Genomic DNA, 27,002 nt, shown 5'->3' on the forward strand with positions numbered 1-27,002 from the left:
CGCGGGGGATGATGGGAGCTGTAGTATCGGAAGTTGCTCCGACGGGAAACTTGGGGGGTTTGGGGGGGGCATTTGGGGGTCCCAAGGCTGCTGACTGGTTGTGTGCTTTGATTGACAGGCGCGTCGACCAATGGGAGGCGGCGCCTGAGGAAGGCGGGAAGCGGCGGCGCCTGAGGGCGGTGGTGAGGCGGGAGGCGGGGCGGCGGATTTTGGGGCGATTTGAGGGGATTTGGGGGAATTTAGGGGGAATTTTGGATCCCCCCCATGACCCCCCCACCCCTCACAGGCCCCCAGAGACGCGTCCGGAGCAATTATGGCCGCCAAGGTAAAGGTAGAGAAAACAGGTGAGATCGGCCCCCAGAATATCCTAAAATCGCCCCAAAATTCCCCCCAGTCCCCTCAGGAATCGCTCAAAATCTTCCCCAATTCCAAAAGATTCACCGGATTTATCCTAAAACTCCCGGAAATCCTCACGCCCCTCCCCTCAAAATTCCCAACATATTCCCAAAATTCGACCCCAAAATTCCCCAAAATTCTCTCTTGGACGCTCCGGTGTCCCCCAAATTCCCAAAAATCTCCAAATTCTTCACAAAATTTCCCCAAATTCCTTCAAACCATTCCTTGGATCCCCCAAATCATCCTGGGACCCCAAAATTTCCCCCAAAATCTCCCTCAAATTCTTCAAAATTCAAAAAAAATTCCCCAAAATTTTCTCAGATCTCAACCAGGACCAACCAAGTTCCCAAAAATCTCAAAATTCCCCAAAAATTCCCCCGAAATTGTCAAAAATCCCCTCTGGGACCCCCAAATTCTTGAGAATTCCTCGAATTTTCCCAAATTCCTCTGTAATTCCCCCAAAATCCCCCTATAATTGCCAAATATTCCCGAAATTCCGCAAATTTCCCAGAGCTTGATGCCCCAAATCCCCAAAATTCCTCAAAAGTTCCCCAAAAATCTCCCCAAAACTCCCCAAAATCCTTCCCCAGATAGAACCAAAATTTCCAAAAACGCCCCAAAATTTCCCAAATATTCCCAATTTTTTCACAGCTGGACCCTAAATCACCAAAAATTCTCCAGAAAGTCCCAAAATTCCCAAAAAATCCCCCGAACTGCCCCAAAAATCCCCCCCCCAAAAAAAAAAAATCCCCCAAAATACTCCCCAAAAAATCCCCAAAAATTTCCCAAAATCCCCCAAAATCCCCACAAATAAAAAAAAAACTCCCAAAAAATCCCAAAAAATCCCCCATAGAATCCCCTAAAACTCCTCAAATTTCCCAATATTCCCAAAACTTCCCAAAAATTCCAAATTCTCCTGAAAATTCCCAGAGCTGGAGGCCAGGGCCACTTGTACGCCGTCTTGAATTTAATTCAGATTTTGGGTTGAATGCTTGCCATAAAATTTTGAATTTTGGGTTGGATTTTTTTTTTAATTTCTATTTTTTTTGTCATTTCAGGGTCTTTTGGGATTGCTCCTAAATTTGAATTCCCAAATTCTCATTTCCAAATTCTAATTTTTTTCTTTTTTTTTTTTTTTAATTCCAGAGAGCTGCTGTAGGAGGAGCCTGGGAAGGGCACTGGGGACCCCCTGACCAAGTAAGACCCCAAAAATTCCTGAAAATTTTCCCAAAATTTTCCCCAAATTTAGGGGATTTTGGGATGAGGACCCCAAATTCCCAGAAATTCCCTTTTTTTTTTCCACATGGAGGCCTCGCCCAGCATTCCCGTCAAGAGGTGGGAGACAAAAATGGCCCAAATTTACCCCAAAAAATCCCAAAATTTCTCCCAAAAATTCCCTAAAAATTTCCCTAAAAGTTCCCCAAATTTCCACAAAATATTCCAAAAGAGTTCCCAAACTTATCCCAAATTTCCCCTCAAATTCTCACAAAAATTTCCAAAAATTCCCAAAAATACCCCAAATTTTCCCAAAAGTTCCCCAAAATTTCCCCAAAATTTCTGCCAAAATTTCCCTGTTATTCCCTAAAAATTTCCCTAAAAGTTCCCCAAATTTTCCCTAAAATTCTCCCAAAATCTTTCCAAAAATTCTCCCTAAGATGCCATTAAAATTTCCCCAAAATTCCCCAAAAAATTCCAAAAAATTCTCCCAAAAATTCCCCAAAATTCCTCTGAAAGTCTCTTAAAATTTCCCCAAAATTCCCAAAAAATTTCACAAAAATTTCCAAAATTCTCCCAAAAATTCTCCCAAAATTTCCCCGAAATTGCTCCTAAGATTCTTACAAAATTTTCCTTAAAATTTCCTGTAAAATTTTCTCAAAATTCCCCCAAAATTTTCTCAAAATTTCCCCAAATTCACTAAAAATTTTCCAAAAAGTTCCCCAAAATTTCCTCAAAATTCCCCCAAAATTCCCAAAAATTTCCCCAAAATTTTCACAAAAATTCCTTTTAAAATTCCCAAAATTTCCGAAAAATTCCCCAAAATTTTCCAAAAAACTTCTAAAAATTTCTCCAAAATTCTCCCAAAAATTTTCCCTAAATTTCCCTAAAACGCCCTAAAATTTCCCCAAAATTCCCAAAAATTTTCACTAAAATTTCCAAAAATTCCCCCAAAATTTCTCCCAAATTATTCCTAAAATTCCTCTAAGATTTCCCTTAGAATTTCCTGTCAAATTCCCCCCAAATTCCCCCCAAAATAATAAAAATTAATCATTGATTATTAATAATTAGTCATTGAATTTTGATTCCAGACCTCCCCAGCCATTTCTCATTATTAACGATTAATTATCAATTATTATTTGTTAATCATTATTTATTCCTCCAGGCCCCCTGGGCGTTTCCCTTTATTAATAATTTATTATTTGTCGTTACTGATTAGTTATTATTAATTAATCGTTAGGTAATTTCAGGCTCCCCAGGCATTTCCCTTTGTTAATAATTTATTATCAATCATTAATTAGTCATTAATTAATTGCAGCCCCCCCCAGGCGATTCCCTTCCTTAATAACTTATTATCAATCATTAATTATTATTAACTAATCATTAATGAAATGCAGGTGCCCCAGGCATTTTCTTTCAATTATCATTTATAATCAATCATGAATCATTAATTAATCATTAATTAGTCATTAGTTGATTAATTGCAGGCCCCCTGGCATTTTCTTTCATTAATCATTTATTATCAATCATGGGTCATTAATTAATCATTAGTTAGTGATTAATTAATTGCAGGCCTCCCAAGCGTTTCCTGCTGCTCTGCAAGGAGAGGAGGGGGGGAGGGGCCCGAGAACCCACCCCCAAAACACAGTGAGAGAGAAATCCCGGAACTGGGAACAGGGAACCGGGAATGGGAAATCCCGGAACTGGAGCTGGGAATCCCGGATTGGAAACTGGAAATCGGAAATGGGAACTGAAAAACAGGAATTCCCACCCCAAAATCAGGAATTGCCACCCAATATTGGGAATTCTGATACCAAAAACTGGGAATTTGGTCCTATTTTTGGGGTAGTTTTGGGGGTTTTCAGGATCCATTTTTGGGCTGATTTTGGGTGATTTTTGGGCAGATTTTTGAGGTGATTTTTGGTGATTTTGTGGTGATTTTTGGGCTGATTTTTAGACATTTGGTGGGATTTTGGGGGTGATTTTTAGTGATTTTGGGGCTGATTTTTGGGGCTAGTTTTTGTCGTGATTTTGGGGGTGCTTTTTGGTGATTTTTGGACTGTACGGATTTTTGGGTGACTTTTGGTGATTTTTGGATTGATTTTGAGTGATTTTTTGGGTGATTTTTGGGCTGATTTTGGGCGATTTTTGGGGTGATTTTTGGGTGATTATTGGACTTTTTTGGGGGTAATTTTTTGAGTGATTTTTGATGGTTTTGGGCAATTTTTGGGGTGATTTCTTTGTGACTTTTTGACTGATTTTTGGGATGATTTTGGTGATTTTCGGACTGATTTGGGTTGATTTGAGCTGATTTTGGGTGATCTTTGGACTGATTTGGGTGATTTTTGGATTTATTTTTGGTGATTTTGCGTGTGATTTTTTTAGGTGATTTTGGACTGATTTGTGGTGATTTTTTGGGTGATTTTTGGTGATGTTTGGACTGATTTGGGATTATTTTTGGGTGATTTTTGCCCTTATTTAGAGTGATTTTGGGGGTAATTTTTTGGGGGGTGATTTTTGGACTGATTTTTAGACTGATTTTGGGTGATTTTTGGACTGATTTTTAAACTGATTTTGGGTGATTTTTGGGCTGATTTTGGTCGGTTTTGGGGTGGTTTTAGGGTTTTTTTGGGGTTCTAATCTGATTTTTGGGCTGATTTTGGCTAATTTTGAGCTGATTTTGGGTGATTTTGTCTGATTCATCCGTTTTCCCCCCAGATTCCTTCGTGATCCGCCTCTTTGATCGCAGCATGGAGCTGGGGCAGTTCCCAGTCGGGACCCCCCTGTACGCCGTGTGCCAAGCCTGGATCGGTCACAGCCCCGCTCCCACCCCACCCCCCGACTAGGTCAGCACTGGGACAAACTGGTTTGTACTGGGAGGGACTGGGAGGAAAAATTCCTGGCATTTTAGGGCAAAAAATGGGGATTTTGGGGGGGAAAAAAGGGAATTTTGGACAGAAAAGGAGGAATTTTAGGGATGAGAAGAGGACTGGGAGGGACTGGTTTGAAGTGGTTTATACTGGGATGGACTGGGAGCAAAAAACCCGGTGGTTTTAGGGCAAAAAATGGGGATTTTAGGAGTAAAAAATGGAAATTTAAGGTGAAAAATGGGAATTTTGCAGGAAAAATGAGACTAGGATGCACTGGGAGGAACTGGTTTATACTGGAAGGGACTGGTTTATACTGGGATGGACTGGGAGCAAAAAGCCTGGTGGGCTTAGGGCAAAAAATGGGGATTTTAGGGGAAAAATGGGAATTTTGGACAGAAAAGGAGAAATTTTAGGGATGAGAAGAGGACTGGGGGGAACAGGGAGAAACTGAGAGGGACTGGTTAATACTGGGAGGGACTGGGAGCAAAAAACCCCAGGATTTTAAGGAAAAAGATGGGGATTTTGGGGGCAAAAATGGGAATTTTGGGGATAAAAATGGGACCGGGATATACTGGGAGGAACTGGAATGGACTGGGAGGACACAGGTTTATACTGGTTTATACTGGGATGGACTGGGAGCTAAAAGCCCAGTGGTTTAGGGCAAAAATGGGGATTTTAGGGGTAAAAAATGGGAATTTAAGGGAAAAAATGGGAATTCTGGGGGGAAAAAATGGGACGGGGATATACTGGGAGGGACTAGTTTATACTGGCTTATACTGGGAAGAAAAAACCTGGTGGTTTTAGGGTGAAAAATGGGGATTTTAGGGGGAAAAATAGGAATTTAGGACAGAAAAGGAGGAATTTTAGGGATGAGAAGAGGACTGGGAGGAACTGGGAGAAACTGGGAGGGACTGGTTTATACTGGGAGGAACTGGGAGGGATTGGTTTATACTGGAAGAGACTGGGAACAAAAAACTCGTCCGTTTTAGGGAAAAAAAATGGGGATTTTAGGGGTAAAAAAACTGGAATTTTAGGGGAAAAATGGGTATTTTGGGGGGAAAAATGAGATGAGGATATACTGGGAGATACTGGGAGGGACTGGTTTATACTGGGAGGGACAGGGAGGGACTGTTTTGAACTGGTTTTTACTGGGAGAGACTGGGAGCAAAAAACCTGTCGGTTTTAGGGTGAAAAATGGAATTTATGGGCAAAAATGGAGATTTTAGGGGGCTAGATGGGACTGGGTTATACTGTGTTATACTGGGAGGGACTGGAAGGGATTGAGTTATACTGGGAACAACTAGTCTATACTGGTCCATACTGGTCCATACTGGTTTATACCAGTCCGTACTGGTCTGTACTGGTCCATACTGGTGCGTACCAGTCCATACTGGTCTATATATACTCGTCCGTACTAGTCTATACTGGTTCATATTGGTCCACACTGGCTTATACTGGTCCATGCTGGTTCATAATGGTTCATACTGGTTTGTATTGGTCCATACCAGTCTGTACCAATCTGTACTGGTCTGTACTAGTTTGTACTGGTCCGTACCGGTCCATACTGGCCTGTACTGGTCCATACCGGTCCATACTGGTCCATAGTAGGCCATATTGGCCTGTACCAGTCTGTACCAGTCCATACTGGCCCGTACTGCTCTGTACTAGTCCGTAGTGGTCTGTACTGGTCTGTGCTGGTCCATACTGGTCTGTACTGGTTCATACTGGTTTATACTGCTCCATACTGGTCCGTACTGGTTGCAGGCCCCCCCCAGAGCCAAGGATGTTTGGTCCCTGCCCCCCCCGCCCTGGCCCCGCGTGTCCCCTCCCCCGTGGGGCCCGATGTGGGCAGCAAGACCCCGGACCAGGTGAGCCCAAAATCCCCAAATTCACCCCGAAATGGGACCCAAAATGGGACCAAAATCCCCCCAAATTCACCCCAAAATCAGCCCCAAGCTCACTCCAAAATCGGACCCCAAATTCACCCCAAAAATCCCCAAGTTCACCCAAAAATCAGCCCCAAAAGCCCCCTAATTCACCCGTAATGCACCCCAAAATGGGACCAAAATCCCCAAAATTCATCCCAAAATCAGCCCCCAAAACCCCCCAAATTCACCCCAAGTCACCCTCCCAAACGCCCCAAATTCACCACAAATCAGCCCCAAATTCACCAAAATTCATCCCAAATTTCACCCAAAATTACCCCAAAATGGGACCAAAAACCCCTCAAATTCACCCCAAAATCCAGCCCAAATTTACTCAAACTCACCCCCAAATCAACCCCAAAATCCCCAAAATTCATCTCAAAATGGGACCCCAAATTTAGCCCAGAATGGGATCATAAAATCCCCCAAATTCACCCCAAAATTTATCCCAAAATTTACACCAAAATCCCCAAAATTCACCCCAAGTTCAGCTCCAAAATGAGACCAAAAATCCCCCAAATCAGCCCCAAACATCTCCCAAATTCACTCCAAAGCTGCCCAAATTCACCCCAAATTTCAGTCCCAAAACACCTGAAATGCACCCCAAAATGGGACCCCAAAACCCCCCAATTCACCCCAAATTCACCCAAAAAATCCAGCCCCAAAATCCTCTCAATTCACCCCAAAATCTCCCAAATTTACCCCCAAATTCAACCCAAAATTCTGTCCCAAATTTACCCTAAAAGTCTCCAAATTCACCCCAAATTGCAACCCCAAAGTCCACCAAATTCACGCCAAAAATGAGTCCCCAAAATCCCCCAAATGAGCCCCAAAATCCCCCAATTCAGCCCTAAATTCACCCCAAATTCCTGCCTCAAAATCTCCCAAATTCACCTCAAAATGAGACCCCAAAATTCAGCCCAAAAATCCCCCAAATTCAGCCCAAAAATCTCCCAAATTCACCCCAAATTCCAGACCCAAAATCTCCCAAATTCACCCCAAAATCAGCCTCAAATTCACCCCAAAATCAGTCTCCTAATTCACTCCAAAATCAGACCCCTAATTCACCCCAAAAATCCCCAAATTCACCCCAAAATTCAGCCCAAAATCAGCCCCAAACACTCCCAAATTCACCCCAAAATTTATCCCAAAATCCCCAAAATTCACCCGAAAATCAGCTCCAAAATGTGATTAAAATTCACCTCAAAATGGGACCAAAATCTCCCAAATTCACCCCAAAATGGGACCCAAAAAACCCCAAAGTCACCCCAAAAATCCAGCACCAAAATCTCCCAAATTTACCCCAAAATTCGCCCCAAAATGGGACCAAAAATGCCCTAAATTCACACCAAAAATTCAGCCCAAATTTATCCTAAAGATCCCCAAAATCCTGCCCCAAAATCCCCCGAATTCACCCCAAAATGGGACCCCAAAATTCCCAAAAATTCAGCCCAAAATCAGCTTCAAATTTGCCCAAATTCATTCCAAAATCAGCCCCAAAACCTCCCCAAATTTACCTCAAAATCCAGCCCAAAAACCCCAAAATTCACTCCAAAATCAGCCCCAAAAATCCCTCAAATTCACCCAAATTGATGCCAAAATTTGGGTCCTAAAATCCCCAAAATTTACCCCAAAATTCAGCCCAATTTTTCCCCAAAAATCTCCCCAATTTCCCCCCAAAATTGCCCCAGAACTCCCCAAATTCACCCCAAAATGGGTTCAGAAATCCCCTGAATTTACCCCAAAATGAGATTCCAAAATGTTCCTGAATTCACCCCAGATCCAGCCCCAAAATCCCCCAAAATCTCCCCAAAATTCAGCCCACAATCCCCCAAATTCACCACAAAAATCTCCAGATTCACGCTAAATTCTTGCTCCAAAATCCCCAAAATTCAGCCCAAAAATCCCCGAAATTCACCCCAAAATGAGCCCTTAAATCCACAAAATTCACCCCAAAATCCCCAAAATGAGCCCCAAAATCCCCCAAATTCACCCCAAAAATCTCCCAAATTCAACCCAAAATGGAGTGACCAGTGACCAGTAACTGACAGTGACGAGTGACTGACAGTGACCAACAGTGACCAGCGCGGCCACCCGGGCATGTACTCCAATGTCTGTCGGGCCAGTGGCTGGATATGGCGGGTCATCAGGGAGTAACTGACTGACCAACTGACCAGTGACTGACAGTGACCAGCAGTGAGCAGTGACCAGTGACTAAGAGTGACCCACAGTGACCAGTGACCAGTGACTGACAGTGACCCCCAGTGACCAGTGACCGACAGTGACTCACAGTGACCAGTGACCAGTGGCTGACAGTGACCAGTGACTCACAGTGACTCACAGTGACCAGTGACAACCACTGACCATCAGTGGCCACCACTGACCACCAGTGACCGCCGGGCACCGGGAATTAGGAGAAATTTGAGCAAATAAAGGAAAATTTTAAAAAAAGGACTTGAATGACAGGGACTGGTTTGTACTGGGATGGACTAGGAGGGAACTGGGAGGGATTGGGAGGGAACTGGGATGGACTGGGAGAGACTGGGATGGACTGGGAGGGAACTGGGATGGACTGGGTGGGACTGGGATGGAACTGGTGGCACCCCCTGCTGGTTTCCCGTGGTACCAATGGGAGCGAGGCCCTTTAGGGACGCTCAGTGGCCATTTTGGGGACACTCGGTGGCCATTTTTTGACACTTGGTGGCAATTTTGTGGCCCCTCTATTGAACGCACTCAGGCCACGCCCCTTTTCCCGCCACCGTTTTTATTCCCAACCAATCAGAGCCCCTCAGAGGGCGGGGTCTTCTTCTCTTGCCCCTCCCCCAAGTGGGAGTGGCCAGCAAAGGGGTGGGTGTGGCCTGCAGGACAAGGGCGGTGCTTTGCCAGTGCTGCAGCCAATGGAGAAGGGGGTGTGGCCAGGGGGCGTGGCCAGGGTCCACTGAGCTGACAGGGTCCACTGGGGGGGGTGGGAAAAGCCCATTTTGAATCCCCTCCCCCTCCTCTTAGGCCCCGCCCTCACTCCCCCAAACCCTACCCCACCTCTTCAGCTCCTCCCCCTTCCTCTAAACCCCTACCCCACCCTTTCAGCCCCTCCCCCACCCCTCAGACCTCTCCTGAAGCCCCTCCCCCACGCCTCAAACTCCTCCCCTCCCTCCAAGCCTCACCCTCACCATTTCAGCCCTTCCCCCTCTGGGCCCTGCCCTCTCCTCAGGCCCCTCCCCCACTCCAGCCCCTCCCTGTCAAATCTCATCCCTTCTCTCAAGCCCCTCCCCCACTCCTCAAACCCCTCCCCCTATAAACCCCTCCCCCATCCTTCTAGCCCCTCCTCCATTCCTTCAAGCCCCTCCCCCACTCCTGAAGCCCTTCCCCCACCCTTCCAGCCCCTCCGCCTCTTACCATTGGGAGTAAGCGCTGCCCAGGGGGATGCAGTACCATTTTTTGTCCACCAGAGGGCATCCCTGCCTGGTGGGGTGGGGGGCTGCAGCACCGTGTTGTGTCCAACAGGGTGCAGAACAGCCTGTGGTGGCGGGGGGCTGCATTAGCAAGCTGTGCCCACCAGGGGGCTGAACTTCCTCGGTACAGCCCCACAAGGGGGCAGCAGTGCTCAGGGGGCCAGGTGGCTGCAGTATTGGGTTGTGTCCACCAGGGGGCAGCACGACCTGGGGTAAAGCGGGGGGGCGCAGAACCAAGTTGTCTTTACCAAGGGGCAGCATTGCCCTGGGGTTTGGGGAGCAGTTCTGGGTTGTGTCCATCAGGGGGCAGCACTCCCCTGCGGGTGGTGATGCGGTGCAATGGCTTGCTCCACTAGGGGACAGTACTGTTGGCTGGGGTTGTAGTTTCGGGTTGTGTCCATCAGGGGCAGCACTCCCTGGTGGGGGGTGGGGGTGCGGGGTGGTAAGGGAGTGTGTGCAGTAGTGGGTTGACTCCAAAAGGGGGCAGCACCGCGTGGAAAACGGGCACACAGTAACAGTTTTTGTCCAGCAGGGGGCAGCGTTACCCTGGAGCTGAGGGCACCATACAGGTTTGTGTCAAAGCGGGGAAAGCACAGCCCAGGGAGTTGGGGGCTGAAGTACTGTGTTGTGTCCAGCAGAGGTCAGCATGACCTCAGTGGGGTGCGAAGGCTGCAGTACCTGGTTAGAACCCAAATTTCCCTTTTTGAACTCAAATTCTCCTTTTTTATTCCCAAAATCCCCCTTCCAGGACCCAAATTTGCATTTTTGGTGCATTTTCTCTTTTTTGGGGCCAAAAAAATCTCCTTTTTTATCCCCAAATTCCCCTTCTTGGACTCACTTTTCCCATCTTCAGCCCCAAATTTCCCATTTTTAGGCCAAAATTCTCTTTTTTTCAGTCCTAAATTTTCCTTTTCAGTCCCAAATTTCCCGTCTGGGCACCCAAATTTCACATTTTAGCCCCAAATTCTCCTTTTTTGGTCCCTAATTTTCATTTTTGAACCCGAACTTTCAATCTGGGTGCTAAATTCTCCCATTTTTAGTCCCAAATTCTCCCTTCCTGGACTCAAATTCTTCTTTTTTGGTCCCAAATTTCCCCTTTCAGACCCGAATTTCCCATTTGGGAACCCAAAGTGCCCTTTTTTTGCCCCAAACTTCCTCTTTTTACGCTGGCCCGTGCTGGCCACAGCCCCACTGGTCGTGCCTGCCCCTATCAGCTGTGGCCCCACTGCCCCCAGCACTGCGGCCCCGCTGGCCCCTATCGGCTTTGGCCTTGCTGCCCCCAGAACTGCGGTCCCACTGGGCCCTATTGGCTGCAGCCCCGCCAGCCCCTATTGGCTGGGGCCCTGCTGGCCACGGAACCGCGGCCCCGCAGGCCCCTATCAGCTGTGGCCCCTTGGCTCAGGCCGCTGCGCACAACAAAGTAACAAAGTAGAAACGCCTCCCTGCCCACGCTGCTCCTGGGGCCACCCGGGGCCGCCCCTCACCTCCCTGCCCGCACTGCTTCCTGTGCCTGGGGCTGCCCGGAGCCACCCCTCACCTCCCTGCCCGCGCTGCTCCCTGTGCCTGGGGCCGCCCAGGGCCACCCCTCACCTTCCTGCCTGCGCTGCTCCCTATGCCTGGGGCCACCCGGGGCCGCCCCTCACCTCCGTGCCCGCACTGCTCCTGGTGCCTGGGGCCGCCTCCTGCCTTCCTGCCCGCGCTGCTCCCTGTGCCTTGGGCTGCCCGCAGCTGCCCCCGCATTGCTACTCGGTGCTCCCACGGCGCCGCCCCTCCTTGCGGCTCTCACTTCCGGGGTGGCAAATGTTGCAACTTTGTACATCAGATAAAGTGCACCGGACTGTAAGGCACACTTCTGGGTTTGGGGAAAAATTTTAGTCAAAAGGGTGCGCCTTATAGTTGTGAAATTACTGTACCCCTTCTTCAAGCCGCCATGAAACTGCGCATACACCAGGCTGCGTCTTTGTGTCTTCCTGCCCAGCTAGACATGCCGTCCTATTTTCCACTCTCTGTGGCAGCTCCGTTGTCGACTTTCAGCAGCTCCTTTCATAGAAAAAAGCTCTAAAAGCAAAAGCAAGTGCACGTCTTCCACCTGCTGCACATAAACTGCATCAAACTCACCGATGCACTCTGTTCCTACCCTTCTCCACTGAATCGATTGTTGTTCTGCTTGGGTCTCGTGGCAGTAAAGTAAAGCAAGCACAATTGATTCCACAGGAGGTGTGAAGAAGAGTAGGTAGCAGCACAAATAGCCTCCTTACGACTGCCAACGTGAATTCGGAAGCCATGCTCCTGTGGCAGCCAGTATGCTGCACCCACCAGCCCTGTCGCTTCTCAGCGGCGTCTTTCTGCACACTCTGCAAACTGTCGCTTCTTCTCATTTTCCCGGCGGCAAACTGTCATCTATCTACTTCTAGCACAGAAGACTCTGTGGGCTGTAAAGTGCACCTAGGTACTACAGCATCAGCCTAAGCTCGCCCACAGACTTCCCCTAAATCTTCGCTGAAGTTTTGTAGAATGAGTAGTCCTTATGACAATGTTGAGATAATAGTTTCTTTGACTGTGGGCTTTTGCAAAACTGTTCTGAATGCTAGCGATTGACATGGCAACCAAATGGATAATGGGGAGATGGGGGAGATTGGTGGGAGCAGTACCTACTATGATCGTGGTTCGGGTTAAACGTTTGCAATTTTTTGAAAATTGACACAAGGTGCTGAAAGCTTTCTGATTTTGAAGAAAGATCATGAAGTTGAAATGATGACCTCGTGGTTTTAGAGTGGACGGAGAAATCAATCTGCTTGCAATCAATGAATGCAGACACTGCTGCATCTTAGAGACAGTGAGTTGACAGAAACAAAGAAAAACTGTCAAACAAAGAAAAGCTTTGTCCCCTATTTTCTTGTTTCTTGGAAAAAAGCGATGTCTCAGACTTTATTCAGCAGTATTTTACACAACCATGCATGTTTACCATGCACACAGTCTCTTGCATGCTCAAAGGAAGCATTTACACAGCTTTTCTGTCTTTGTGCACCTTCCTTGCATACCTTTCATATGGATAGCAAGAAAGCAGAGACAGAGAAAAAAAAATGTTTTGATCTTCTCTGGTCCACCTTTCTGAACTGAGCATATTTGGCAGTGACAAAGAGAGATCTTAGAAATTTGTATTTATTATGTGTGAAAAATCAGTTTGCCAAATGAGGGATAAGGAGGAAAAGAATTTTCAGGGATTTTTCTGTTGTTTTTTTTTAATGTGGAATTCTTCCTGCACTTTTCCTGATGTATTTCCCAATAATCCCTGGGATTTTGACCGGTTTTGGGTGGGTTTTCTTTGTGCAGATTTTGAGATTTTTGAGCCATTTTCCCTGCAATGGTTGGGGGTTTTGGGCCAATTTATGTTGAATTTTCTTGGAATTTTGCCCACCCATTTTCCCGCTTTGTTTCCTCACAAATCCCTGGAATCTCACTGGATTTTGGGGCCCATTTTTGGTTTTTAGTGCATATTTGAGCACTTTTTTGGTCAATTCTCATGCGATTTTTAGGGGACTTTTTCATTTCTTGATGGGAATATGTAGGGATTTTACTGGATTTTAAAGATGAATTTGTCCTGGATTTTTCCAGACGTTTTTCCCAATAATCCCTGGGATTTTGGTGGGTTTTAGGTGTTTTTTAGTGCCAATTTTTGGATTTTTAGGGTCACTTTTTGTGCGGTGTTTGGGGATTTGGGGCCATTTTAAGTCAGATTTCCATCGGAATTTTGCCCAACCATTTCCTCATTTTGTTTCCTCAGAAATCCCTGGAATCTCACTGGATTTTGTGGCTATTTTTGGTTTTTTAGTGCCAATTTTAGGACTTTTCTGGCTATTTCTTGTGCAATTTTTAGGAGATTTTTGCATTTCTTGGTGCAAATATTTAGGCATTTTTCTGGGATTTTAGTCTGAATTTTTTCAGGGTTTTTTCTGATTTTTTTCTTATCAGCACAGAGCCCCCACCCTCCAGGCACTGCGGCCCCCTGGTGGACACTACCTGGTACTGCAGCCCCCAAACCCCGGTGCAGAGCTGCACGTGGTAGAGAAAATCCTGTACTGTGTGACCCCCCACCATCACCCCTGGGCAATACTGCCCCCTGGTGGACAAAATGTGATACAGCGCCTTCCCCCCTCCCCCCCACCACCGGGTAGTACTGTCCCCTGTGGGCACAACCCGATACTTGCCAGCTTGGGGTGTGGAAAAATCCTGTGCTGTTCAGAATTATAGCAGGTAAAAGCCCTCTTCTGGCCACAGGGCCCCTAGACACATAAGGTGGTCCTTTTTCCACAGGAAACAAAACTCAACCCTCACTTTCCTGCTGTCAGTTTGTAGGAGGTATTTAGCACTCCAAGAACAGCAAGAGTTATAGGTGGTGGCAACTTGGTCTCAGAGAAATCCTGCACTGTTCCAAATTTTTGCAGGACAAAGCCCGCTTCTGGCCACTGGCCCCTGGACACAAACATTGGCCATTTTCCCAGTAAAATTAAACTCACTTCAGTCATCAGTTTTCTGATGTCAGTTTGCAGGAGGTGTTTGGCACTCCAAAGGCAGCCAGGGTTCTAGGTGGTAGGAGCTTGGGTTTAGAAGAAATCCTGTGCCAGTAGGAATTTTATCAGGCAGAAGCCAACTCCCAGGAACAGGAACCTGGACACGAACGTGCATCTATTTCCATGGGAAACAAAACTCACCCTGCTAATTTCCTGATGTCAGTTTGAAGGAGGCATTTGGCACTCCAAAGGTAGACAGGGCTCTAGGTGCTGGCAGCTAGGGTCAGGGTGAAATACTGTGCCATTCTGAATTTTATCAGGCAGAAGGTAAGTACCAGGAGCAGGGACCACAGAAGAATGGTGGCCTTTTTCCACGGAGAAAAAACCTCACAACCCTAGTTTCCTGATTTCTATTTGGAGGAGGCATCTGGCACTCCAAAGGAAGCCAGAACTCTACATGGTACCAGATTCGGTCTGGGAGACATCCTGCGCCATTCAGAATTTTAGTAGGCAGAAGTCCAGTCCCTGTTAAAGGCCCCTGGACCCGAATGTTGGTCCTTTTCCCTTTGGAAAAAAACTTATCTCCCCAGTTTTGAGGTATCAGTTTCGAGGAGGCATTTGGCACTCCAAACGCAGTGATAGTTCTAAGTGGTGGCAGTTTTGGTCTAGGAGAAATCCTGTGTCATTTGGACTTTTAGCAGGCACAATCTGGCACTCTACCACAGGCCCCTGGACATGAACAGCAGCCCCTTTCCCTGTAAAACAAAACTCACTCTCCCCAGTTTCCTGATACCAGTTTGGAGGAGGTGTTTGGCACTCCCAAGGAATAGAGGGTTGTAAGTGGTGGAAGCTTTTGTCTGGGAGAAATAGTGAATGCCCCTAAGGCACATCCCAAAATTTCTGCATCCCTCCCTATAGAGACTTGGACTTGCCCATGGGGATACCCCTGGAGATGCCTGGCATCCCCCCAGGAATCTGAGGAGACCCAGAAACGGGGAGGTGACACTTTGGGGACCTGCCCAGAGACACTGGGATACCCCCCCGCCAGAGAAGTTTTGTCAAGTTAAATTTGGAAGGAGCCCTCCCCTAAAGTCATTTGGACTTACCCATGGCAACACTGGACCCGCCTCAGGAGTCTGAGGGCGTCAAAAAATGGGGGGGGAACACCTTGGGGACACCCCTGGGGACACTGGGAACTCTCTTTTGGGACTTGAGATCTCCAGAATTTACTGGACCACTCCCTGAAGTCATGTGGACTCGCCCATGGGGACACCTGGGATGCCCCCTGGGGACATTGGGACATCCCAAAGCTCCTGGATCTCTCCCTTGGGGACACTGGATTGCCATGTGGACATGGAGAATCCCAAAGCTCTGGATTCTCCCCTAAAGAGACTTGGACTCGCCCATGGGGTCACCTGGGACATTGAGACCCCCCCCCATGGAGACATTGGAAAATCCCAAAATTCCTGGATCCACCCCTAAAGTCACTTGGACTCACCCAAAAAAATTCCAAAAATATATCCCAAAATACTCCAAAACACACTCCCCCCCCCAAAAAAAATCACTAAAAAATTTGAGGAAAACTTCTCAAAAAAAAATCCCTTAAAAATTCCAGAATATTTTACCTGTCTGGGAGTTTCATCCCTGTCCAAATAGTTCCCCAAAATAAAAAAAACACCCCCAAAATATTCCTTAAAAATCCAAAAGAAATCCTAGAAAAACTGATAAAAATTTGCCAAAAAATCCCTGTACTTTCTCAAGAGTTTCATCTCAACCCAAAACATGCCTCAAAAATCTCCAAAACTCCCCAAAACCCCACCAAATTACTAAAAAAAATTGAAAAAAAGGTAAAAATGTTTTTTTAAATCCTTCAAAATTCCCCAAAAAGTCCCAAAAATTCCCAAAACCTTTGCATATCTTAAGAGTTCCATCCCAACCTGAAACCTGTGTGAAAATCCCCCCAAAATAATAATAATTTTTTAAAAACCACCAAAAAACTCTTAAAAATTTTTGAAAAAAAAAAGTTCAAAATTCCCAAAAAATTCTAGAAAAAGTTCCGGAAGGTTCCTCACCTGTCCAGGATCGGCTCCACCTGCTGCAGGCACTGGGGGAGGCCCGAGCATGTGCTTTCCAGGGCCGCCCAAAATAGCTAAAACACCCCTGAACCCCCCGAAAAATACCCCAAACTATTCCCAAATAAATTCCCAAATTTCTTACCTGTGAAGAATCTTCATCCTCACCAAAATCCCCCCAAAAGCCCCCAAAAATTCCTCAAAAACCCAGAGGACAAAAAATCTTTAAATCTAAAAAATTCCCCAAAAATTCCCGACTTTTTTTTTCCTGTGCAGGAGTTTCATTCCAGTTCAAAAAAAACCTCCTCAAAAAAACCCTCCCAAAAAATTCCCAAAAACCAAACAAAAAATTCCCTAAAAAATTTAAATAAATGCTAAAAAAAACTGCTAAAATTCCCCAAAACTTCCCCAAATTTCTATCTATCCAAGATTTCATCCTGATCGAAAACCTGTGTGAAAAAATCCAAGAAATGCCAAAAAGCACTCACAAAAAAACCCTAACAAATTTTCTAAAAACCCCTAAAAGTTCCCTAACAATTCCCCAAAATCCCCAACATTTAGGCATCTGGGAACTTTATCCCAACCCAAAAGCTGACCAAAAAATCCCCCAACTTCCCAAAAAAACCAAAAAAAATTCCCAAAGCACTAAAAAACCCGCTAAAAATCCCAAAAAAATTCCCCAAAAATCCCAGCAGGAACTGCTCCCCTGTCTAGGAACTGCTCCATCTCCTGCAGGTGCTGGGGGTTGCTGAGCATTTCCAGGGCCCTTCCTGACTGGTGGGCAGGGGCAAAAACGCCAAAACCTTGCAGCCAGAGACAAGGCTGAGGCCATAGCAGAGCTCATTCAGACACAGGAGCTGCTGCAGGCACTCGGCCCAGACCTGGGCACACCACGATTCCAAGGATTCCTGCGGAGAAAAATCAGGAAAAAATTGGGAAACACTGGGAAAAAAAATCTGGGTGAAATGGGATGCAAAATGGCCAACAAAACCAAAAATTGCAATAGAAATGTCCACAAAAATCTTAACATCTGTACTAAAACACCCCAAATCTGACAAAATTCCAAGGATTTCTGGGAAAAATATTGGAAAGAACTCCTAAAAAATCTACTAAAATATATTTTAAAAAGCCAAACCAAAAATCCACCACAAAGTCCTTAACTGGACACCTTAAATCTGCACTGAAACACCCGAAGTCTGCACTAAAACACTCCAAACCTTACAAAATTCCAAGGATTTCAGAGAAAAAACATTGGGAAAAATCTGGAAAAAAACCCAGGAAAATCTCCAAAAATTTTCACTAAGAAATACAAAAATTCCCTAAAAATCACACTAAAAATGGCCAGAAAAGTCCTAAAATCTGCACTAAATAACCAAAAATATGCCAGAATTCCAAGGATTTTTGGGAAAAATGTTGAGAAGGAATTTCTAAAGAAATCTTCCCTTAAATGGCAAAAAATTCCTAAAAATCCCCTCAAAGTCCCAAAATTTGTCACTGGACACCCCAAATCAGCACTAAATGACCAAGAAATGGTCCCAAACCCAGGGAAATTCCAGGGATTATTGGGAAAAAAGTTGAGGAAAAAAATTTGGGAAAAGTTCTTCCTTAAAAATACTAAAAAACACTAAGAAAAAGTTGGTGTAAAAAGCTCAAAAAAAAAAAAAAAAAAAGCCCAAAACCAAGAAACAACAACAACAACAAAAAAAAGCCCAAACCCAAAAGAAGTCCTAAAAGGGACCGTGGGGGCTCCAAAACCTGAAAAAAAAAAAAAAAAAAAAAAAGGCCCCTAAACAGGTGACACTTCAGGAATATCTGAAGGGGAAAAAAAAATTCCCCAAAATCTTGAAAAATATCTGCAAATCCTTCCCCCCACCCACAAGAAAAGTCTTAAAATCAGCTCCGAGATGCCAAAATCTGCCCAAAATTCCCAGGATTTCTGACCACAAATAGCACTGAGCGGATGCTGGGACCCTTTTCCGACACCCAGGATCCCCAAAATTTCCCTTCCCCCACTCCCAAAATCCCAAAGATTCCCCCACCCCCAAAATCCTCCCCAAATTGCCCCTCCTCCACCCTCAAGATTCCCCAAAATCCCCTAAAATCCCCTGCCTCACACCTTAAATCCCCCCCAGATCCCAAAATTCCCCCCAAACCCCACGTAATCCCCTCCCCCAATGGAAAATTTTCCCCTAAATCTCACCAAATATTTCCTGCCAAAATGCCCGGTTCCTCGCGGGCTGGGGGAGGGGGGGTTTGGAGGTGGGGGGAGGGGCTGCAGACAGGAAAGAGAGAGGGAGGGGGTTAGTGCGGGGGAGGGGCAGGGGGATTTGGATATGTGGGAGGGGAAATTGGGGGCATTTTGAGGGGTCCTACAGTGGGGGGGAGAGGAGAATTTTGGGGAGTTTAGGGCAAATTTAAGGGAATTTGGGGCAAGCTTGGGGATTTTGGGGGGAGGTCCCCTGGGTGGGGGAGGAGAATTTAGGGAGCTTTGGGGGGATTTTTGGACAATTTGGGGGTGGGAGAGGGGAAATTTGGGGAAATTTTGGGGGATTTGAGGGAAATTTAGGGAAAATTTTGGAGATTTTGGGGGTCCCATGGGTGGAGGAGGGAAAATTTAGGGGAATTTAAGGCAAATTCGGGACATTTTGAGGAATTTAGGGAAAAATTAGGATGGGTTTGAGGGAGATTTTAGGGGGCCCTGTGCGTGGGGGAGGAGAAAGTTGGGGCAAATTTGGGGGGAATTTAGGGCAAATTTCGGAGATTTGTGGGGGGTCCCACAGGTGGGGGAGAGGGACTTGGAGGGGATTTGGGGAGATTTTGGGGGGAGGGACATTTTCTAGGGGTTTGGGGGGCATTTTAGTGGGTCTGGGGTGGAGGAGGGGAAATTTGGGGTATCTGGGGGGTATTTGGGGCAAATTTGGGGGGGGAGGGTCCCACTGGTGGGGGAGGGGAGTTGGAGCCGGTAGCGGAAGGGAAATTTGAGGAATTTTGGGGAACTGGGTGGGGAGGGGAGATTTTGGGGAATCCTGGAGATGGGGTAGGGGAATTTGGGGGTGTTTGGAGGAAACTGGGGGGATATTTTGGGAACATTTTGGGGTTACTTCAGAAGATTCTGGCAATATTTTGTGGATATTTTGGAAATACTCTTGGAGAAATTTTGGGAATGTTTTGGGAATGTTTTGCGAAGATTCTGGAGACATTTTGGGGACATTTCAAGAAGGTTGTGGGGGATATATTGGGAACATTTTGGGGACATTTAGAGAAGTTTCTGGGGGATATTTTTGGGATATTTTGAGAAAAAATATTTTGGGATATTCTGGGGACACCTTGGGGAATATTTTGGGGATATTCTGGAAACATTTTGGGGACACTTTGAGAAGATTCAGGCAGATATTTTGGGAACATTTTGAGGACATTTTGAGAAGATTCTGGGACTATTTTTGGAACGTTTTGGAGACACTTTGAGAAGATTGTTGGAATATTTTGGGGATATTCTGAGAAGATTCTTGGTGACATTTTGGGGACACTTTGAGAAAATTCTGGGAATATTTCAGGAACATTTTGGGAACATTTCTGGACCGCCATGCGACCATTTTTGTGGATTTTCTTGGGGAAAAGTTTCGGGAATTTCTCTCACCCGGCAGCACCCGCAGGGGGCGGGGGAGGGGCCGGTGGGGGGTGCCTGGCGCACCACGATATTCACAACCCCCTCGCTGTTCACCATCAATGCCGGCACTGGGGGAGGGGAGAGAAATGGGGTGAGGACCCCGCGCCAAATTACCCCCCCACCCCCCAAATTACCAGGGGTCCTGGGGGGGGGCGGGGAGAGGGAGGGCAGAAATGGGGCTGGGGATGTCCTAGGGGGATTTTGGGGAGTCCCAGGTGTCTTCAAATTACCTGGGGGAGGGGAGGAGAGGGGGAGGGGTCTGGGGGGTGTTACTGGTGCGTCCTAGAAGGATTTTAGAGGGCCCCAGGTGTCCCAAAATGGGTCTGGGGGATCCCAAGGGGGTCCTGGGGGGTCCTCAAATGCATCTGGGGTTGTGATGGGATCCCAAAATCGGTCTGGGGGTATCCCAGGGGGTTTCCAGATGTCTTCCAGCGGGAATTTTGGGGTATCCCATAATTCCAAATGTTTCTGAGGGGTGTCCCAGGAGGATTTTGGAGGGTCCCGGATGTCCGCAAATAGGTCTGGAGCGTTCCAGATGTCCTAAATAGGTCTTGGGTCTCCGGAGGAGAGCGGTCCCCAAAAGGGTCACCCAGAGGGATTTTGGGGAGTCCCAGGTGTGTCCCAGGTGTCCCCAAAAAGGTCAGGGGTCACCGGGGGAATCCCCACATGGGTCTAGGGTTTCCCAAAGGGATTCTGAGGTCCCCATATAGGTCTGGGGTCTCCTAAAAGGATTTCAGGGGGTCTCAGGCGTGTCCCAGGCGTCCCCCAATGGGTCTGAGGTCTCCTTCCGCCCCTCCCCCCTTACCTGTCCCCGCCGCCAGGGAGAGCCCCAGGCTGGGGCGGTCTGGGGGGGGTCCCGGCCCCTCCCCTCCGGCCGGGCGTGTCCTACAGAACAGCAGGGTCACCTCGGCCAGGGGGGCTGCAGGGGCTGTCCCCCTGCACCCAGCAGCTGCACCACGTTCCTTGGCGGGCAAAAGGAGAGGCGTCAGCACCGCTAAGGAGCTTTTCCCACTTTCCCCCCATTTTTTTCTTGATCTTTTTCTGATTTTTTTCCCCCATTTTTTGAGTATTTTTCTCTATTTTTAGTGTCCCTATTCCCAATTTTTGGGTTTTCCCCGGATTTTTTTATTTTTCCACTTTTCTTTCCCTCCCTCCCCCTCCCCTCCGGCTTTTTTTCTCCCGCTTTTTTGGCATTTTCTTCCTGTATTTAGCGGGGGGAGGGGTTTTTTTGGTTTTTTTTCTCATTTTTTGGGTCCCCACTCCCAGTTTTAAGTTTTTTTCCAAATTTTTCCATTTTTCCCCATTTTCCCGCCAAATTTCCCCCCCCCCCCCCAATTGTGTTCTTATTTTTTCTATTTTTTCCCCCAATTTTTAGAGAGGTTATTTTTTATTTTTCGGGGTTTTTTTTGGGTTCTTTTCTCATTTTTTGAGCCCCCATTTCCTGTTTTGGGACTTTTTCCAGATTTTTGGGTTTTTTCCTGACTTTTTTTCCATTTTCCCCTTTTCTTTCCCAATTTTTTCCCTTTATTTTTTTTTTTTTTTCGCATTTATTTCCTTTTTGGGGGGGCATTTTCCCCGTGTTTCTAGAAACTTTTTAAATTTTTTTTTGTGGTTTTTCTCATTTTTGGGGTGTCCACTCCCAGCTTTGGGGTTTTTCCCAAATTTTTCCAATCCTTTCCCATTTTTTCCTGAATTGTTCCCTTTTTCCCCCACATTTTTTTTTTTCTCCCAATATTTTGGCATTTTTTCCTTATTTTCAGAGAGATTTTTTTGGGGATATTTTTGGGGGGGCTGGGGGAAGGGAGGGCTGTTTTCATTATTGATGTCTCCACTCCCAATTTGCTGTTTTTTCCCCAGATTTTTTGGGTTTTCCCATTTTTCCCCTATTTTTCCCCCTATTTTCCCCATTTCCCCCCCTATTTTTCCCTACTGTTTCCCAGTTTTCTCTCAATTTTCCTCCAATTTTCCTCATTTTCTCCCTTTCTAAAAATTTCTTGGGTTTTTTTTCTGACTTTTGGCATTTTTTCCTTATTTTGAGATGGTTTCCCTTCCTTTTTTTTTGTTCTCTTTCCTTATTTTGGGGTGGCTGCACCCATTTTTTGGATCCTCCACCCGATTTTGGGGTTTTTTTTTCCAGATTTTTGGCGGTTTTCACAAATTTGCCCCTTCGCAAATTTGTTCCGCCTATTTCTTATTTTTTTCCTCGTTTTTTTCCCATTTCCCCCCAATATTTTGGCATTTCTTGCCCTCTTTTTAAATAACTTTATATCTGTTTTGGGGTTTCTTTTCTTATTGGGGGGCCACACCCGCTTTTGGGTCTCCATTCCCAAGTTTGGGGTGTTTTTACCCCATTTTTGCCGTTTTTCCCCCAACTGCGGGGTCACCAAATTTCCCAATTTTTCTACTTTTCCTGCTTTTTTCCACACGATCTTTCACACTTTTTTCCTTGATTTTTGGCTTCCCCCCACTGCCACCATTTTTAAAGAGGATTTTTAAAAATTTATTTTGGGGGTCTCCACCCCCAGTTTTGGGTTTTTTTTCAACGATTTTAGGGGAGGGGGTGTCCCAGTTTTTCCCCATTTTTCCTAAAATTTCGCCATTTTTTCTACTTTTTTCCTGTTTTTTCTGCTTTTTTTTCCCCATTTTTTCCCCAATTTTTTTCCAAAATTCCCAAATTTCTTATACATTTTCCCCCAAATCTCCGAATTCTCCCCCCACACTCCCGAATGTCCCCCCAAAACCGCCAAATTTCTCTTAAATTTCTCCCCAAATCCTGGAATTTCTTCCCAAAATCCCTGATTTTTCCTCAAAATCACCGAATTTTTTGTGAATTTCCCCCGAATTTTTTCATCAAATCCCTGAATTTTTTCCCCAAATCCCTGTATTTTCCCAAAAATTTTCCATTTTTCCCGAAATCCTCACATTTCTCCACGTTTCTCCCAAAGCCCCGAATTTCTCCCCCACTCCCAGCGCTGACTCCCGGTCACCGCGGGGGGGCGGACCAAGGTGGGGGCGGGGCCCGGGAGGGGCGGGGCCCGGGAGGGGCGGGGCCCGGGAGGGGCGGGGCCCGGGAGGGGCGGGGCCCGGGAGGGGCGGGGCCCGGGAGGGGCGGGGCCCGGGAGGGGCGGGGTCTGGGGTGGCATTGTCAGAAGGGGCGGGGCCCAGCCTCACCTCTGCCTTGCCGCTGCAGAGTCAGAGGTGAGGGGGGCGGGGCATGGAGCGGGGCCAGGTTGGCAAATCGGGATCAAACTCCCGGATAGGTAAAAATTTGGGGAATTTTTGGGACTTTTTTTGGACTTTTTAACTTTTTTTTTTTTTTTTTAATTTAGTGATTTGCGTGTTTGGGGGAATTTTTGGGGCTATTCCAAGCACAATTGGGATCAGGATGGGAATTCATGAGATTTTTTGGGAATTATTTTTTAAATTTTTCATATTTTTTTAATTTTAATTCTTAGATTTTTTTTCAGTTTTTCTAATTTAGGGGTGTTTTGGGGGACTTTTGGGCCAGGATGAAACTCCTGGATTGGTGAAAATTTGGGAAATTTGAATTTAGGAAATTTTTTTTTTTTAATTTAAGGATTTTTTTTTTTTTTTTAGTAAATTTTTGAGACATTTTTAGAATTTTGAAAGATTTTTCAGGGGATTTTAGGTGAGGATGATGAACCTGCACAGGTAAGAAATTTGGGAAATTTTGAGGGAATCAATTTGGGAATTTTTTGGGAATTTTTCAGAGTATTTTTTGGAGGGACTCATAGGTTTCTTTGTCCATTTTGGGCGGCCATGGAGAGCACCGTGCTCAGCCCTACCATCGCCTGCAGCAGATGGAGCCGATCCTGGACAGGTGAGGAACCTTCCAGAATTCTTGGGGAATTTTCAGAAATTTTTACCAGGGTTTTTCCTGTTTGGGAATTTTTGGGCAGGTTTTGGCCTGGGATAAAGTTCGGAGATGCCTAAAAATGTTGGGGGTTTCAGGGATTTTTTTGGGAAATTTTTTTTGGTTTTTATAAAATTTAAAGACTTTTTAGCATTTTCTTTTAAATTTGATTGAGAGTTCTTCTGGACTTTTTGTGGAATTTCTTGGGATTTTTCATGCAGGTTTTGGATCAGGATGAAACTTGCAGATAGGTAGAAATTTTGGGATTTTTTTTGAATTTATTTTTTTTAATTTTAGCAGGGTATTTTTGCATTAGTAGGGTTTTTCCATTTTTAAAAAGCCTTAGAGTGTAGCAATGTAAGTTTGTGTGTCGTGATATAATTGGCTAAGAAAGTTCACACTGTAGTATGAGTCAATAAGACAAAATATATTTGTATTGCAATTAGAAACATAAATATCTCTGATGATAGTGTTTTATTGGTTAATAAATTCTTAAGAGACCTTGTAAGCGTAAGTCTTGTGACTTCTAAGCCATGCTGTGACAATCTGTAAGACAAACTTACACTTTCTGCCTGGATAGAAAATAATAAAAATTAACCACACTTTCTAAAGCCACTCAGAAGTACCTCTGCTTCATTCAGAAAAAGGAAAAATCCCCATCAAAAATGTAACATAGAAGCAGTAGGCCCACACTTCAAAAATATATCATAAAAGTTCTTAACCCACATTTTAAAAATATAAGGCAAAAAAAAACCCACACCTGGAGACTCTTCCTCAGTCATGTCCCTCAGTGGGACCCATTAGAACTTCAGGAAACTTTGGGCTTTGAATCTGATTTTGAATTGTTAGAGGTTTCTTTTCCTCCTTTACCCTATTTTTCCCTACCTGACATCATTGTCATCAATTTTCTGCTCTAAGTTCACCTCTTGGGAAACCTTCTCCTTCATGTTTATCAGTTGGATTCACTAAAAGGAAGAGAAACTTTGGAGTTTGAATCTGACTTTGAATTCTTGAGAGGTTTCTTCAACTCCCTCTCAGGGACTGATGTTCAGGGACTCAGCCCCAAACCCTGAGAGGGTCATTAAAGTCCTTGTGCTGTGTCTGTGCTGCTGGGCTGGGCTGGGCTCCTGGCAAAGGCAGCGCTGCAGAGAGAGAGCCAATATTTCCAAAATATTATTTGGAGCTCCTTAGCAGCATCAAATGCACCATGGGGCTCATTGGGATCAAGCAAGTCCTGACAAACCATGGCTCTGCCTTGATTTCCCTCTGGTCCAGTGCAGTTCATGATGGATGGTTTTCAACTCCAGTTATGGAGAAATATTTCAAGAGCTTCTAAGAAATATCCATTCCTACTTTAAAGGGTGTATTTTATTACTGTTCTCATCAGAGCAGAGATGATTGCAGCATTCTGTGATTGATATTGATGCAGGGTCTCTCCTCAGGAGGCCTGGCCTGCTCAGAGAAGCTGTGCCTTGAGGTCTGACCCAGTGTGGAACAACCTTGCTGCACATTGCCCTACCCCATCCTGTCTGTCCTCACTCACCTGGGACCTGCTCTGCTTGGGGAACTGGCTGCGTTCAGGCAAACAATGATTTTTCCTTTTTTTTGTTTTTTGGCAAAAGTCCTAATTTTCCCCACTGAGAACAGACACACTTCTTAGGTGTGTGCCAGCCCAAGGTGCCACAAAGGAGATTGAGCCCTGGGGATCGGTGCTTTGGGGGTGGTGCCTGGAGTCGGTGCCATCTTTCCTTTCTGCCTTAAAGTCCCATCATTCCCCGCGGCCCCATAGAGCTCCATTGGAGCTGGGACTACAACACCCAGCATGCCCCGCGCTCCTTAGAACCCCGGTATTCTCCCCCCCTGTCTCCCATAGGTGTCCCCCAGACCCTCCTGGATCCCTAAGTGCCCCCTCAGCCCCATTTGGGACCCCTCCAAAAAGGTCCCTGAATCCCCTGAATGCTGCCAAGCCCACAGATGCCCGTTACAGCCACTTCTGGAAATTAATCTCCTGCCATCCCCCATGAGCTCAGAGCACCTCATAACACAGTTCCACACCTAAAACCCTTGCTGTGCCTGGCGCCCTAAAGAGCCCGGTTGGAGTTCACCAAGCTCCCTCCAAGAGCTCCTGAACCGTGTACATTCTCCTCTGTGGCCTGAAGTGACGTTCAGAGGCAAAAGAATCCCCAGCATGCCCTCCCAGACACCCAAACCCTCCATAAGAACCACTTCCGGGACTACAGCTCCCATCATGCTCCGCGGTTCCTATAGAGTGCTATTTGAGCCGTGACTTCATCTCCCATCATGCTCCGCACCCCACCGAGAGACATTGCAGCTACACCTAGAACTCCCATGATGCTCTGCGGCCCTATTAAAACCTATAATACCTTGGCCTACAACTCCCATCATCCCCCGCGCCCCAGAGAGCCCCGTTAGAGCCCCCCAAGAGCCCGCTCGGACTCCGAAAGGGCCCCAGATTCCCCTCCCTGACCTCTGAGTGCCCCCCTGGACCCCCAGTTGCCACTCTGAACACCAGATTTTCCTTCAGGATCCCTAAGATCTCTCTTAGTGCTCACTCCATGATCCCAAGTGTCCTTCCATCCCTCAAATTCCTTCTAAGTGCTTTCCCCAGACCCAAAACTGCCTCGAATGTGCCCCAGAAATGTCTCCCTGGACCCTGATGTGGCCATCGGGATCCTGTCTGAGAAAAAGATGATAAAAACATTGATTAAATGAATGCAAATATTACAAATTATCTTAAAGAGGGAGAAATAAATAACCAATAGAGCTTAAATAATTAAGGGAGTTCTGTTACTTAGAACCAATGACCAATAATTCTTTTGGTTGCTAATAATATAAAGTTGCACAATATACATATAAAAATTAGGTTATAAAAATATAGAATACTAATATTCTAAATAAGAAAAATATAACTATAGTTTTAATATTTAGTAACATTTTTATTATAAAGATAAAATAAATATATGAGGTTTTATAATATTTTGAGTTGTCAGTCCCAGGTG

The 27,002-nt window shown here is 45.9% G+C and overlaps 1 long non-coding RNA gene across 1 annotated transcript; it reads left to right on the forward strand.

Moving 5' to 3' along the window:
• Positions 1 to 89: 89 nt before the first annotated feature.
• LOC116998893 lies at positions 90 to 13,082 on the forward strand. The gene is made up of 6 exons (XR_004418489.1): positions 90 to 182; positions 287 to 344; positions 1,543 to 1,593; positions 4,330 to 4,457; positions 10,391 to 10,427; positions 11,784 to 13,082. It is a non-coding gene; the product is annotated as an uncharacterized LOC116998893 (long non-coding RNA).
• Positions 13,083 to 27,002: the final 13,920 nt, after the last annotated feature.

This window comes from Catharus ustulatus, chromosome 7, assembly GCF_009819885.2.
Source record: "Catharus ustulatus isolate bCatUst1 chromosome 7, bCatUst1.pri.v2, whole genome shotgun sequence".
In the NCBI taxonomy this organism is placed as follows: Eukaryota; Metazoa; Chordata; class Aves; order Passeriformes; family Turdidae; genus Catharus; species Catharus ustulatus.